This window comes from Hyperolius riggenbachi, chromosome 11 (genome assembly GCF_040937935.1).
Source record: "Hyperolius riggenbachi isolate aHypRig1 chromosome 11, aHypRig1.pri, whole genome shotgun sequence".
NCBI classification, from domain to species: domain Eukaryota; kingdom Metazoa; phylum Chordata; class Amphibia; order Anura; family Hyperoliidae; genus Hyperolius; species Hyperolius riggenbachi.
In genome coordinates, this window is record NC_090656.1 from 201,521,185 (window position 1) to 201,535,245 (window position 14,061).

Consider the following 14,061-nt stretch of genomic DNA (forward strand, 5'->3'; position numbering starts at 1 on the left):
AGTGTGGGATTTTTTTTTTTTTTAATTATGTAGGGTCCCCCCTCCTGAAACTTTTTAACCCATTGTCCCCCATGCAGGTTGAGATAGCCAGAATGTGGAGCTCCGACCGATTGGGACTTCACACCCTGACTATACCAGCTGCAAAAAAGGTCCCTTAATGCCGATTTTTGTTCCGGGGTATATGTTGGGGGGGCCCCCCAGGTTTATTTTGCCCTGGGGCCCCATTGTTGCTTAAACCGGCCCTGGAAACGGGGCTGCACTGATGCATTGACAGGGGTCAGGGATCGCTGTGCACACTCTAGATTCTCAGCAGAGGCAGTCCAGAAAGGCTGCCTTGGAACGAGAATCATCCACGTGTGTACTAAGCTTAACCAACGTTGTTTTCTTGTTTTCATTGTTTGCAAGCTTTTGAAACTTTAACAGACAACTATCAAAGAAACTGTAATTCTTTAAACCCCATATCTACCAGTAACAACACAAGGCTTTTCATGTGTCTTTAATCACAGCCTGTGTTAAAAAAATGCATCATGTGTCACAGCCCTGCTTTCCAAGTCGGCATCAGATTACAGGACTGTACCATGTGTATGTGTGCAGCTGAGAAGTGATCACTACATACATTTTAAAATATAATTGCAGCAGCTATGCAATACAATGCAATGGCAGCTTTCAGAGCAGATAAACTGTACTTTGGGAACTTAATTGATAATTTGTAAACAAACAATATTACTTGTGCACAAAAGCAAATATGATAACTGGATGGGTAATAAAAAGTAGCAAAACACATTTTTATTCTTTTCTCCTAGGTGATATTTCCACACCTAATCAATAAATTGCCCTTCAAGCCACCAGCAAGCAAGAAAACGCTGAAAAGTTATTTTAAATAGAAGATGAAAAATGATCTCCTAGGAGAAAACATAAAGGACACCTGAACTGAGAGGGATACGGAGGCTGCCATATTTATTTCCTTTTAAGCATTAGACATTTCCTTTCTGTCCTGCTGATTCTCTGACTTTAATACTTTTAGCCATAGACCTTAAAGGGAACCTGAGGTAAAATTATTTTAAATAAACACATGACGTAGGTGCAAATGAATATTACATACTTCCCTTGCCATCAGTTCCTCTCAGAAGATCACCATTTTCTTCTTACAGGGATCCCTTCCAGTTCTGACAATAATTTGTCAGAACTGAAATATACCAGTTGCTGTCAGTTATATATCAGCAGCTGTCAGTTACAACTGAATGTGCAAGGTAATGTCCATGTTTCCCTATGGCTCAAGTGGATTATATTACAGTTTAACAGTGTGCTGACCAGGGAGCTGTTATGGGGTAATAGCCATTTTTAAGATGGAGGATGGAGAATTCCATTGATCACAGTGGACAAATGGGCCACAGGAGAGGAGAAAGAGATTGAGGAGTAGACCACACAGGAGGTAAGTATGACCTGTGTATGGTTATTTTAACTTTTTATTTTCAGTTCAGGTTCTCTTTAAGCAAGTATGTAGATCAAATGTTTTTGACTGAAGTATGACTGGATTTGCCGCATGCTTGTTTCAGGTGAGCGATGGAGACACTACTGATGCCAGAACTGCCAGGCAACTGGTACTGTTTAAAAGGAAATAAATACTTCAGGTGTCTTTTAAAGGAAGCCTTTTAAACAATGCATATTTCTTGGCTGTCCTTCTGATCCTCTGCCTCTAATAAATTTAGCCATAGACCCTTAACAAGCATGCAGATCAGGTGCTCTGACTGAATACACCAAATGATAATCCAAGGGGACAGCAAGTTCCTGGGGTTGTGCTGGTGCCTTGCCTCAACCGGATTGTTCAAATGGTCCTGGTACACCCAAACGTAAGAAAGAGGTGACACTACATGTTACGGACACGCAGGTCCTTCATCAGGTGTGTTACTACTGTTATACACCTGATGAAGGACCTACGTGTCCGTAACATGTAGTGTCACTGTTCCACAACATAAGCAATGTTTTGCAGCCACTGGTGTGCAACCTCTTTCTTACGTTTGGGTGTACCAGGTGCTCTGACTGAAGTCTGACTGGATTAGCTGCATGCTTGTTTCAGGTTTGTAATTCAGACACTATTGCAGTTAAATAGATCAGCAGGATAGCCAGGCCACTGGTATAGTTTAACTACTTCCCTACCACGCTATTTTGTGCTGATCTGTGCTGCGTGGGCTCTCCAGCCCACAGCACAGATCAGGTTGCAGCCAGGCCGATCAGACTTCCCCCCTTTTTTCCCCACTAGGGGGATGTCCTGCTGGGGGGGTCTGATCGCCGCCGGCTGCTTGCGCTTGCGGGGGGGGGGCTCTTCAAAGCCCCCCTCCGGAGCGCTTCCTGGCCTCCTTCCCCTTCCCTCCCTCTCCCTCCCCCTGTGAGCGGCGCAGGACGGATTTCCGTCCTGCGCCTGATGGGATAGGCTTTAGCCTATCAGATGCCGGTGATCCCCGGCCAATCAGAGGCCGGGGATCACCGATCTCCTCTACGGCGCTGCTGCGCAGCAGCGCCGTATACATGTAAACACTGGGGAAGGTCTTCCCCGTGTGTTTACATTTACCCTGCGAGCCGCCGATCGGCTCGCAGGGTGTTCACGGAGACACCCTCCGTGAACTGACATGGAACGGCCGCTCATACGAGCGGCCGTTTCCATGGTATACACTTCAGGATTCAGGGGCGTGTATATACGCTCCGAGAATCCGGAAGTGGTTAAAGAGACACTGAAGCAAAAAAATAATTATGATATAATGAATTGGTTGTGTAATACGGATAATTACTAGAATTTTAGTAGCAAAGAAAATATTCTAATATTTTTATTTTCAGTTACCGTATATTCCGGCGTATAAGACGATTGGGTGTATAAGACGACCCCCCAACTTTTCCAGTTAAAATATAGAGTTTGGGATATACTCGCCGTATAAGACTACCCCTCTTCCAACGCACACCAAATTAAAATTAAAAAATCATGTACTGTTGCTGTGTATGAAAAGATACTGGTGCTGTACTGTATGTGTTACCCAGTATATAACAGTATATAGTCAATTGACTTGTTGCATTGGTCAACTCTCCTTAAGTAGACTGGTCAGCTCTCCTTGTCTACCTGTTTATCAGAGCGGTATGGAAGAATAGATTGCGCTCCCTCAGCAGCGAGATCTGAGAGGCGGTAACAGGATAGGGCGTATCACCCGGCATCAATGACACCCGGCGTATAAGACGACCCCCAACTTTTCAGAAGATTTTCAAGTGTTAGAAAGTAGTCTTATACGCAGGAATATACAGTATATAGTTTTTTTTATAACATCGCATCTTCTGTAATATTTGCAGTTTAGACACTAATCAACATTCTAAATGGGTTCAAAAGTTCACTAGCCTGCTCTGTAAAATCTTGCCTGCAGAGGGAAAAAAAGATACAATGTCTTGTAAAGCTTATTATCTCAAGTGTCTGGCAGAGTTCTCTGCCACTTTGAAAGTCATGGAGCTCAATGGCTAATTTGCATAGATAACAACTGGAGTTTCTTAGCTCTTCCTTTATTACTGGAAACAGCGCCCGGCGGATCGCTCAGAAACAGCCGTATCAGTCTGACGACAGAGCGTACACACGCCGGACTGTCGCTGGCACGCCCACCCAGCGGGAGGCAACGACGGACCCGTCGTTGCCTAAAGTCCGGCGTGTGTACGGACCTTTTGACTTGTGTCTCTGCTGCTAACGTGTTGTTTTCTTAGCTGTACTACACATACAAATCATTATATAATAATTTTTTTTTTTCGCTTCAGTGTCTCTTTAAAAGGAAATACATATGGAAGCTTATCTTTAGGTTCCCTTTAAGTGTGCAAAGCGAACTAACAGAGATGTGTTCTGCAGGTCAATTAGTCAAATAAAATTCAGGTGCCCTTTAAACGATTTTGAATGAACAAATGAACGTGAATCTTTTGCAGGCTGTGTTCTCTGTCTCACCCCATCCCTTCCTTTCTTCCGTTATAAGTCCCAATTAGAGGCCTGTGAGGTGTAATTTTTCAGACCCGCAGACACACAGCCCCACCGGCAACCCGCTTTCTTGTGAATCTGGTACCCACACCCGACCCGCAGGCCTCCAGACCCCCAACGCGACCCGCAACCCACTTAATTCCATTTTATTATCACATTCGCCGCTCGGAGTGCTGTGAATGAGTCCCAGGCAGGAAAGCTTCAGACAGCGGGTCAACATGTCTGGAAGGAGGCTACTGCGCATGCCTCATTACATTACACAGCCTGCAAAAGAATGACATCCATAACAAACATATGTACGTGTACCCCATTTACATACAGCCCACAGTAAAATAAAAAGGGAATAAGAATGAAAAAAGTTACTTTGTTTCCTTGTGTCTGTTCAGTCTTGGATTACAGTGGATCTGGGGTGTTGTAAAGTCCATTGGAATTAGAGTCCTTCCGTGAATGACCTTCTAAAGACCCTCTGCCCAGTCCACTCCTTGTGATGTTTGAAAAGAAACTTTACCAAAAAGGGGCAAAAGCAAATCAATACATGCAAAGTGAGAAGAAGATACAAAATAGAAGATCAAGAAATTGATATTCACCATGTAATTTGTTCATATTGTTTGATCCACAATCAGCCTGCACATAATCATCTTTACTACTGGCAGACATGTTAAAAAAAATTACACAGCACCAACCACAACCCCTAACATTGTGATAGACTAAAAGATTGTTTTTTGATATACATATGCACAGAGGGTGATACCGGTTGCTTGGCAGTTGGAAACAGCTGTTCCCACAATCCAACAAGGCTCACAGACAGGAAACTGTCAGGACCTAGGTCATGACATCATACTGTGGGCAGGTTCACCACAATATCAGCCACATAGACCCACCCTGATGATTTATTTGGCAAATGGTAAAGATGTCTCATGGGAAAGGAGAGATCAGTGGTAGTATTGACCCAGTGAGATTTAGAAACGAAAACCAGATGAAAGACACTGATAAACTGGTACCCAGCCTTTTGCTATGCCTGGCACTGAAGTTTGACAAGAGTAGTGGACAGGTTTATAATATCATGGCAGCATTAAGGAGGTACTTTTGTAAGCGAGATTTCCATTTACAAGGTTTATAGTTGGAACTGATTTTATTTTTCTCCTGAAAAAGAAGTTACAAAAGACACAGAATCCAGTCTCATCTCCCTAATGAGCACATGTGTACTGGGGTGGCACGGGGCAGATAGGACACAGGGCCATGTGCCCTGCTCTCTGTCATGCCTCTGCGTCCCTTACCCTCCCCACCACTCTCAAAAACTCAAAAAAATGAATTTGTAGGCCTCAGTTACTTTAACTGAGTTTAGTTAAAAGACTTGATGTGCAGAATCTCCCTTTAAGGAGGATTTCTAGAATCACTGCAGGACAGTGTGTTTCTGCTTATACAAGGCCAGAGGTTTTATCTGTCCTCTGGTGTGCAGACATAGAGACAGTCTTTTCGGTAAACATCGGGTGTTTTCATATTTCCTAAAGGTAAACAACTGTTTTTCTCAGATTACGGGACAGGTCACGGGAACATGGAATTTTCCAGGGCATGCGCAGTAAAGACTGTGCTTGTCATGATATCACGGGTTCTTATCAGCCAATAGCAGGCGATGAGTTATTGATCCGTCCCTGCTCAGATGATGTCACATTTAATTCTTTAGAACTCAGGATAAGAGCCAACGTGGGCTCCCGAGGGGGCTACTTCTGACTGAGGACTTTATTCACTCCTTTTCCTACTTTCATTCTACATGATCTGTATGCTGTATATATGCCTAGCATAGATGCATAGATGTAACTAAGAGAGGCCTGAACTAGCTATTAGAGATAGATCAAGTATGCAAGGAACGCATAAGATTCTACAGACGGTTTGCTTTGCAGAGGTTAGATATTGCTACTGAACATATCTGTATATTTGTTTTACAAATAAACTCTTGAACGTTGACGACGTCTAATAAGGCCAATCTCCTATGCTGTATGCTGTGATGAAATTAAGTTATCACACTTCTTGTGATATGGTGCCGAACAAAGGTGTAGTGTTGTTGCCAATAGCAACCAACGTATAGATTCTTACAGGTAAATTAGCAGGGGAAGGGGCATCTCTTTCAGGAGAGGCACTCCTGCAAAATGTCCCCTATGGCATCAAGAACGCCCCACTCCTCTGTGCTCTATGATGAGAAGCACAGAGCTAGAGCTGTAGCGTTGAGACCCCGATGTCACTATCATTTTTTATTTTTTCGCTGAAACGAAACTGAAGAATTTCTGGACTCAGGACCAGTGGAGAGCAGCAGTATAAGTGCCGCTACCTGACCCGGCTAGCTACCCAACCAGACCAGGTATGTGTGGTTTTTTTACCAAAATGTATCAGTTCGGTTTCTCTTCAAGTAAGATGGGGGTGTGGCCAATCAAACAGTAGTCAGTTAGTTAACCCTTTGCACACTCTCACACAAATACTCATTCAAGCATAGTGATAAGGAACCACTATCCCCACAGCTAATTAAAAACAGAGTTTTAGTTTGCAAACAATGCATCATGTGACTATGAAAAGTAATGCATCGTTTTGAAAGCTAAAATCTCTGCTTTTGAATCAGCTGTAGGGATAGTGGTTCCTTATCACTATGCTTGAATGAGTATTTGTCGGCGAGTGTGCAAAGCGTTAACCGACTTTGCTCAAAGTGGAGCTACACTTTAAAAGACAGGCAGAAATTCTGCTGAATGTATCTGTGCAGCATTTAAATCAGATTTATTTTTGAGAACGCTCTTTTCCTGTTGCAAATCTTTCACACACAGTAAACAAAGGGTGAATTTGCGCATCTTGCTATCTAGGGTCAGTGAGGGGCACAAAGCCCTGAACCTTGGTAGTAACCACTGACTGCTTACCCTAACATGCTGAAATATCCACCCACAAAATGTTCATTGTAACTGGACCTTTACATCGGACCTGAACTCAGAACTTCCTCTCTGCTCTAAAGGTTTTAACATCTCTTTTAGAAAAAGACAAAGGGTTAACATGCTGTGTTTGCATATTAGCTGGGTCTACCAAGACTGAAGAATTTCTGTGCTGACACAGCTGAGATCAAATTACACTTGTGATCAGTTATAGATGAAGGGGAATTAGACAGGCTCTTGTCACTAAATACATACAATGTGCATTTCAGGTCAGAGTTCAGGTCCACTGTAAATGCTACAAATGTGCCACCTATAAAGCTTCCTGGCGTGGGTTTTCTCAATATACAAGTGAGCGCACGTGCATGCGCGAGTCGGAGAACGCATGTGCGCGGTGATTAATTACCCCTAACCAGCATAAGATTGCTTATTTGCCAAGCGGACTGCGCCGCACTGAAATATGTCACCAATAAGCGCCGCTTTCATTACCGCCGCCACAGCAGCTGGTTATATATTCTTAAAAGTTCATTGCAGCAAACACGGCCGTCTCCCTAAACAAATCCAGGCAATAATGGAAATGTAGCATGAAATTACTTCTGTAAACAAGAACCATTCATTATTGAAACATTTTTCATAAGAGGAGAACGGATGAGAGGTGACGATGGCGGTTGAAGGGAGGGGGGGGGGGCATTGGTCGCCGCTGTCTTCCTGAGAGCGGCGCGGGCGCGCTACAGACAGTGAAATAAGTGTTAAGCCCGTGATTGATACTGCGAATATTAAAAATCAATGCCACTCTTGTCCCAGGAACAGGCAGCTGAGAAAGAATGATTTGATTTGACAGGGATAGACGGAGCGATGGTTTAATGCGGACTGGAGGAGCCAATACCCCCAAAGAGAAATGCAAATAGCGCTGTGCAATAACGCGACAGGCCACTAATCATGTTTACAAAGTATATTAAATCTGTCCGCGGCACGCGGCGAGCAGCGATTGGCTGCCGCGTAATTGTCAATGTAACCATTCGATGCTTATGGGGAGAGAATTTAGCGGCAGTGATATAAGGTGACTGGAAGGCTTATTATGACTGTATTATTACCGAGTTTATGTTTATTAAAACAATTTGTCATGCAGAGAAGAAATAGGGGGGGGGGGGGCGGAAGAAGAGGGGGAAACCATAGCTGAATCGCGCCTTGTTCAACCTGCAGAAATGAGTTACAATAAAATTAATGGCAGCCGGGACAGCGCTGACACTTGTAACCGCGCAGAGTTACGCGGCCCCGCGTTCCATTCATCGGCAGCTCCGCAGAAGGGTCACGCCATTAAACTTACATATTGGAAAGAAATGAGAATTCAAAGCACTGAAGAGAAGGGAGAGCTTTATGAAGCAAAAGTGAGATTTTTTTTTACGCCTTCCTCGCCGCCCGCTAATACATTTCTTTCAATTATTAAAAAAAAAAAATAAAATTGCGATGCAGATAGAACGCTTAAATCACGGCGAGTTATTAAAAAATGTGTTAGAGAGAATGTCCTTCAATTTTGCAGGAAGTTACGCGGCTGTAACGGAGCAGAGTTGAAGATGAAGTGAAAGCAATCATTAAACGCACGCCGTGGCGAACGCCAGAGACCTTGTAACAAGTTTATTGAAAGTGGCTTCATTTTCTATTTTTTTTTCCTCTCCTTTTTCTCCCAAGAAACTGCCCTGATTGAATACATTATACTTCGGTGTCATCTTAATAATTCCGCGGGTCGCACGGGGAGCGCTGATAGCGGGATAGCGACAATCTGACATGGTTGGGTCTCCTCAGAACATTCCAATTAGCGGAACAAAGATCCGGAATATTGCTGAGTGGAGGAGCGGAGCGGCGATAATGCGTATCTGCTGTGTAATAACTTATCGGGAGCCACGGATGGTGAATAACCATATTATAGGCTTACATAGGGGCCTTGGATTCCCTTTTAAAGGAAACAGCTGAATTGTCTTCTATAGTCAGAGGAACAGAAGGCAGGTTCAGCTGAACGGATTTTGTGTTCTACAGGATTTTTCATAACTAGTGCAAGCAACTGTCTCAGTTCAAACAGGGTGTTAGGATACCCAGACAATTATAAGTATATAAAATTCAGTTATTTCAGGCAACAGAGTGTCAAGCCTAAAGCTGGATTCACACTGAGGGTATAGCATAAGGCAAATGTTAGAATGTCTGCTAACTGTAATGGAGACTAGACAGACATTAAAGTGAACCAAGCACTATTTTAGCACCCAGGGCATCTCAATAGCACATTACAATGCATGCCAATAATGTTTCTCATTATAAAAAAAAGTTTAGCAGAGGTTCATACAGAGAAAAGGTGTGAAGATAGCACCTGTGACTTCTGTAAATAAATGCAGCTAGAAGGGGAGGGGGCGACATGGCAGCTCCTATAGCTATTATAAACCAGGAGAAGTTCCAGAGACAAAAGGGTGCTTAGTTCCCTTTAAAGAGTCATGACAGGCTCTGTCTAAATGATGGAGGATGGGAGAGGAGGCTGCAGGGTTAAATACTTAACTATCCTGGCATCATCCCTCAAAGCAGGTGATAGCTCCGTCTTCCTTCCGAATTGGACCCTGGTGATTTTGTTTTTAAACTGGTCGCCAAGGCTATGGCCATGCCCACCTGGGCTAAGGTCACGCAGGCGGAGGTTTCCTAAGAGCTTTAGCAGTCTTCGGAAACATGACTGCGGTACTGCTGAGGAGTGGGGCGGAGCATCACCAGTGCCCTGAAGACGTCAGGTAGGTATGTTTTTAGGCCCACAACCCCCTCCCCAACTGTCCATATTAACATGTAATTTTCACCTCAAGTACTCTTTAATTCAAAGCCTGCATGCAGCGAGTTAGAAGGTGATCAGTTACAATGCAGAGATGCGAACAGGCCCATAGAATTGTATAGGCAGTGAGTTGACATGCAGAATTATTCTGCAGCACAAGTGATGCACTCTGAAAGGACCCTTACTGATGCTCATTATGCTGATTATAATTGCTTAAAGGAGTTATCAGGCAAATGTTAATAAAACAAGCGCTACTTACCCAGGGTTTCCTCCAGTCCCAAGCTCCCAGCATGTCCCTAGCCGCAGCTCTGCACGCAGCCGTTCGCCGCAGCTCTGTCCCGGTCCCCGGCGATGACGTCAGGCCGACCTCCAGGTCGGAATGTACTGCACCTGCGCAAGCAGCGCTGTCAATCACCGCCACGTGGACCAGAGCGGACTGCGCAGGTGCAGATCTACTGTGTCTGCGCAGTCCGCTCCACGTGGCGGTGGTTGACAGCGCCACTCACGCAGGCGCAGTACAGGCCGACTCCTTTACGTTGCCTGGCTGAAGATGTGTTTTGTCTTGAAAGTGGAAATAAGTTCAGAACTTTCTCTTGGCTCTAAAATATTAGCCACAGCATGATAACCTTTATGGGAAAAAATGAAAGGGTTAAGCCTCAGTGTTTACTGTATGGAGAGCTGCCTTGGCAGAATTCTCCTACAGTCTATTCACAGCTGCTGATAACAACTAATTAGGACACTTTGATCTGCCTAAACCAGGGATGTCACACTCAAATCCGAAGTGGGCCGAAATTGAGTTCTGGGACCAAGTCGCAGGCCAACCTCAATGTCTAGTGGCCACCTCCCTCCCTTATAAAGTTCCCTGGTGTCTAGTAGCCCACCTCCTTCAGCTATACAGTTTCTTGGTGTTTAGTGGTTCTCCCTCCCCTATACATTTGCCTGATGTTTAGTGGTTCTCCCTCCCCATAGAGTTTCCTGGTGTCTAGTGGCCCCCTCCTTCCACTATACTGTCCCCTGGTGTCTGGTGGCCTCCTCCCGCTTCTATACAGTTCCATGGTATCTTGTGCGTTCCCCCTCCCTATTTGGCTTCCCTGGGGATCTAGGGCTTACCCTCCAACATAGCTTCTCTGGTGGTCCTAAGTGGGCCAAACATAAAGCAATGTGGGGAAACCACCTGAGGGCCAAATCTGATGGCTCCGAGGGCCGGTGTTTGGCATGTATGGCCTAAACAATCATAGAACATATAGAAGTGAGTTTCTTTAGCAACTATATGTGGAATAAAGACTTTTCATTGCGTGTTGAGCAAGAGAATGGGCCCACTTTAAAATGCTTAGGTAAAGATGTTCAAGCAACATTATATGTTGAGGATCAATGCTGCCAAAAGATCCACTTGCCTTTTTGTTGGAGATTGTTGTTTCAATCTCAACATAGATGGCCTCTTGTATGCTTTTTTTTGTGTACCATTTTTTTTTCTGTCTAATCTGTCCAAAATGTGAACCTTCCCATTTGCAAGTGTGTTTCTTCTCCTTGAGATGTAAGTAGACTGCAGAGTCCTAATCAGCAGTTACATCTTCTATAGAATGGTGCAGATTTCTGAGCTGCAGTTATATCTCCTTCAAAGTATCTCTTCCTATAGTAAGAGTCTTCACCTACAGAATTAAAACTGTAGCATTAAAAATTATATATACAGTGGGTTGCAAAAGTATTCGGCCAACTTGAAGTTTTCCACATTTTGTCACATTACTGCCACAAACATGAATCAATTTTATTGGAATTCCACATGAAAGACCAATACAAAGTGGTGTACACGTGAAAGTGGAACGAAAATCATACATCATTCCAACAATTTTTTACAAATAAATAACTGCAAAGTGGTGTGTGCGTAATTATTCAGCCCCCTGAGTCAATACTTTGTAGAACCACCTTTTGCTGCAATTACAGCTGCCAGTCTTTTAGGGTATGTCTCTACCAGCTTTGCACATCTAGAGACTGAAATCCTTGCCCATTCTTCTTTGCAAAACCGCTCCAGCTCAATCAGATTAGATGGACAGCATTTGTGAACAGCAGTTTTCAGATTTTGCCACAGATTCTCGATTGGATTTAGATCTGGACTATGACTGGGCCATTCTAACACATAGATATGTTTTGTTTTAAACCATTCCATTGTTGCCCTGGCTTTATGTTTAGGGTCATTGTCCTGCTGGAAGGTGAACCTCCGCCCCAGTCTCAAGTCTTTTGCAGTCTCCAAGAGGTTTTCTTCCAAGTTTGCCCTGTATTTGGCTCCATCCATCTTCCCATCAACTCTGACCAGCTTCCCTGACCCTGCTGAAGGGATGCACCCCCCGAGCATGATGCTGCCACCACCATATTTGACAGTGGGGATGGTGTGTTCAGAGTGATGTGCAGTGTTAGTTTTCTGCCACACATAGCATTTTGACCAAAAAGTTCCATTTTGGTCTCATCTGACCAGAGCACCTTCTTCCACATGGTTGCTGTGTCCCCCACATGGCTTGTGGCAAACTGCAAACGGGACTTCTTATGCTTTCTGTTAACAATGCCTTTCTTCTTGCCACTCTTCCATAAAGGTCAACTTTGTACAGTGCACGACTAATAGTTGTCCTATGGACAGAGTCTCCCACCTGAGTAGTGTTGGGCGAACAGTGTTCGCCACTGTTCGGGTTCTGCAGAACATCACCCTGTTCGGGTGATGTTCGGGTTCGGCGAACACCTGATGGTGTTCGGCCAAACTGTTCGGCCATATGGCCGAACTAAGAGCGCATGGCCGAACGTTACCCGAACGTTCGGCTAGCGCTGTGATTGGCCGAACGGGTCACGTGTAGTGTTGGGCGAACATCTAGATGTTCGGGTTCGGGCCGAACATGGCCGAACTCCGAACATAATGGAAGTCAATGGGGACCCGAACTTTCGTGCTTTGTAAAGCCTCCTTACATGCTACATACCCCAAATTTACAGGGTATGTGCACCTTGGGAGTGGGTACAAGAGGAAAAAAAAAATTTAGCAAAAAGAGCTTATAGTTTTTGAGAAAATCGATTTTAAAGTTTCAAAGGGAAAACTGTCTTTTAAATGCGGGAAATGTCTGTTTTCTTTGCACAGGTAACATGCTTTTTGTCGGCATGCAGTCATAAATGTAATACATATAAGAGGTTCCAGGAAAAGGGACCGGTAACGCTAACCCAGCAGCAGCACACGTGATGGAACAGGAGGAGGGTGGCGCAGGAGGAGAAGGCCACGCTTTGAGACACAACAACCCAGGCCTTGCATGAGGACAAGAAGCGTGCGGATAGCAATTTGCATTTTGTCGCCATGCAGTCATAAATGTAATACAGATGAGAGGTTCAATAAACAGGGACCGGAAACGCTAACCCATCACAGATGTTCATTGTTCATGTTACTTGGTTGGGGTTCGGGAGTGTTGCGTAGTCGTTTCCAATCCAGGATTGATTCATTTTAATTTGAGTCAGACGGTCTGCATTTTCTGTGGAGAGGCGGATACGCCGCCGATCTGTGACGATGCCTCCGGCAGCACTGAAACAGCGTTCCGACATAACGCTGGCTGCCGGGCAAGCCAGCACCTCTATTTTACATTGCCAGTTTGTGCCAGGTGTCTAGCTTCGATACCCAATAGTTGAAGGGTGCAGATGGATTGTTCAACACAGCTACGCCATCTGACATGTAGTCCTTGACCATCTTCTCCAGGCGATCGGTGTTGGAGGTGGATCTGCACGCTTGCTGTTCTGTGTGCTGCTGCATGGGTGTCAGAAAATTTTCCCACTCCAAGGACACTGCCGATACCATTCCCTTTTGGGCACTAGCTGCGGCTTGTGTTGTTTGCTGCCCTCCTGGTCGTCCTGGGTTTGCGGAAGTCAGTCTGTCGGCGTACAACTGGTTTGCAGAGATGAGACATTTCGTGAGATTCAGACTTTGCTAACGGCCATTGCTGCGATTTATGTACGCCACCATCACTACCATTGAAATAGCCCAAATAAACAGGTTTTTGTGACCCTAGGCTATGACCTCTTCGGCCTAGGGGCCCGAAACTCACCAGTCATGTTCCCCCTAAGGGTCCCTACAATGCTAAAAAATTTGGTACTGCTGAGCCATTGTCCTTTGAAAAGATGTGAGATTTTGGAAAGTGAAATAGGGAGGCAATGAAATCCTATGGGGGATTTTACCAATTTTGGACCCCTGTAACTCTGGTTTGCAGAGATGTAGGGACCCCATCTTTGGAATCCAAGTCTAACAATATGTCTTCTACCTGCATGAGACATTTCGTGAGATTCAGACTTTGCTAACGGCCATTGCTGCGATTTATGTACGTCACCATCACTACCATTGAAAT

General features: G+C 44.6%; 1 long non-coding RNA gene across 8 annotated transcripts in view; it reads right to left on the reverse strand.

The window, feature by feature from the left end:
* The window catches only part of LOC137538533 (uncharacterized), an 834,068-nt gene that overhangs the window by 506,851 nt on the left and 313,156 nt on the right, over positions 1 to 14,061 (reverse strand). For 7 of the 8 annotated variants that reach the window (XR_011024822.1, XR_011024819.1, XR_011024820.1 and 4 more), the window contains exon 4: positions 4,358 to 4,496. This is a non-coding gene — a long non-coding RNA (uncharacterized lncRNA). The remainder of the gene's footprint in view (positions 1 to 4,357; positions 4,497 to 14,061) is intronic. The other variant, XR_011024826.1, reaches the window with a different exon arrangement.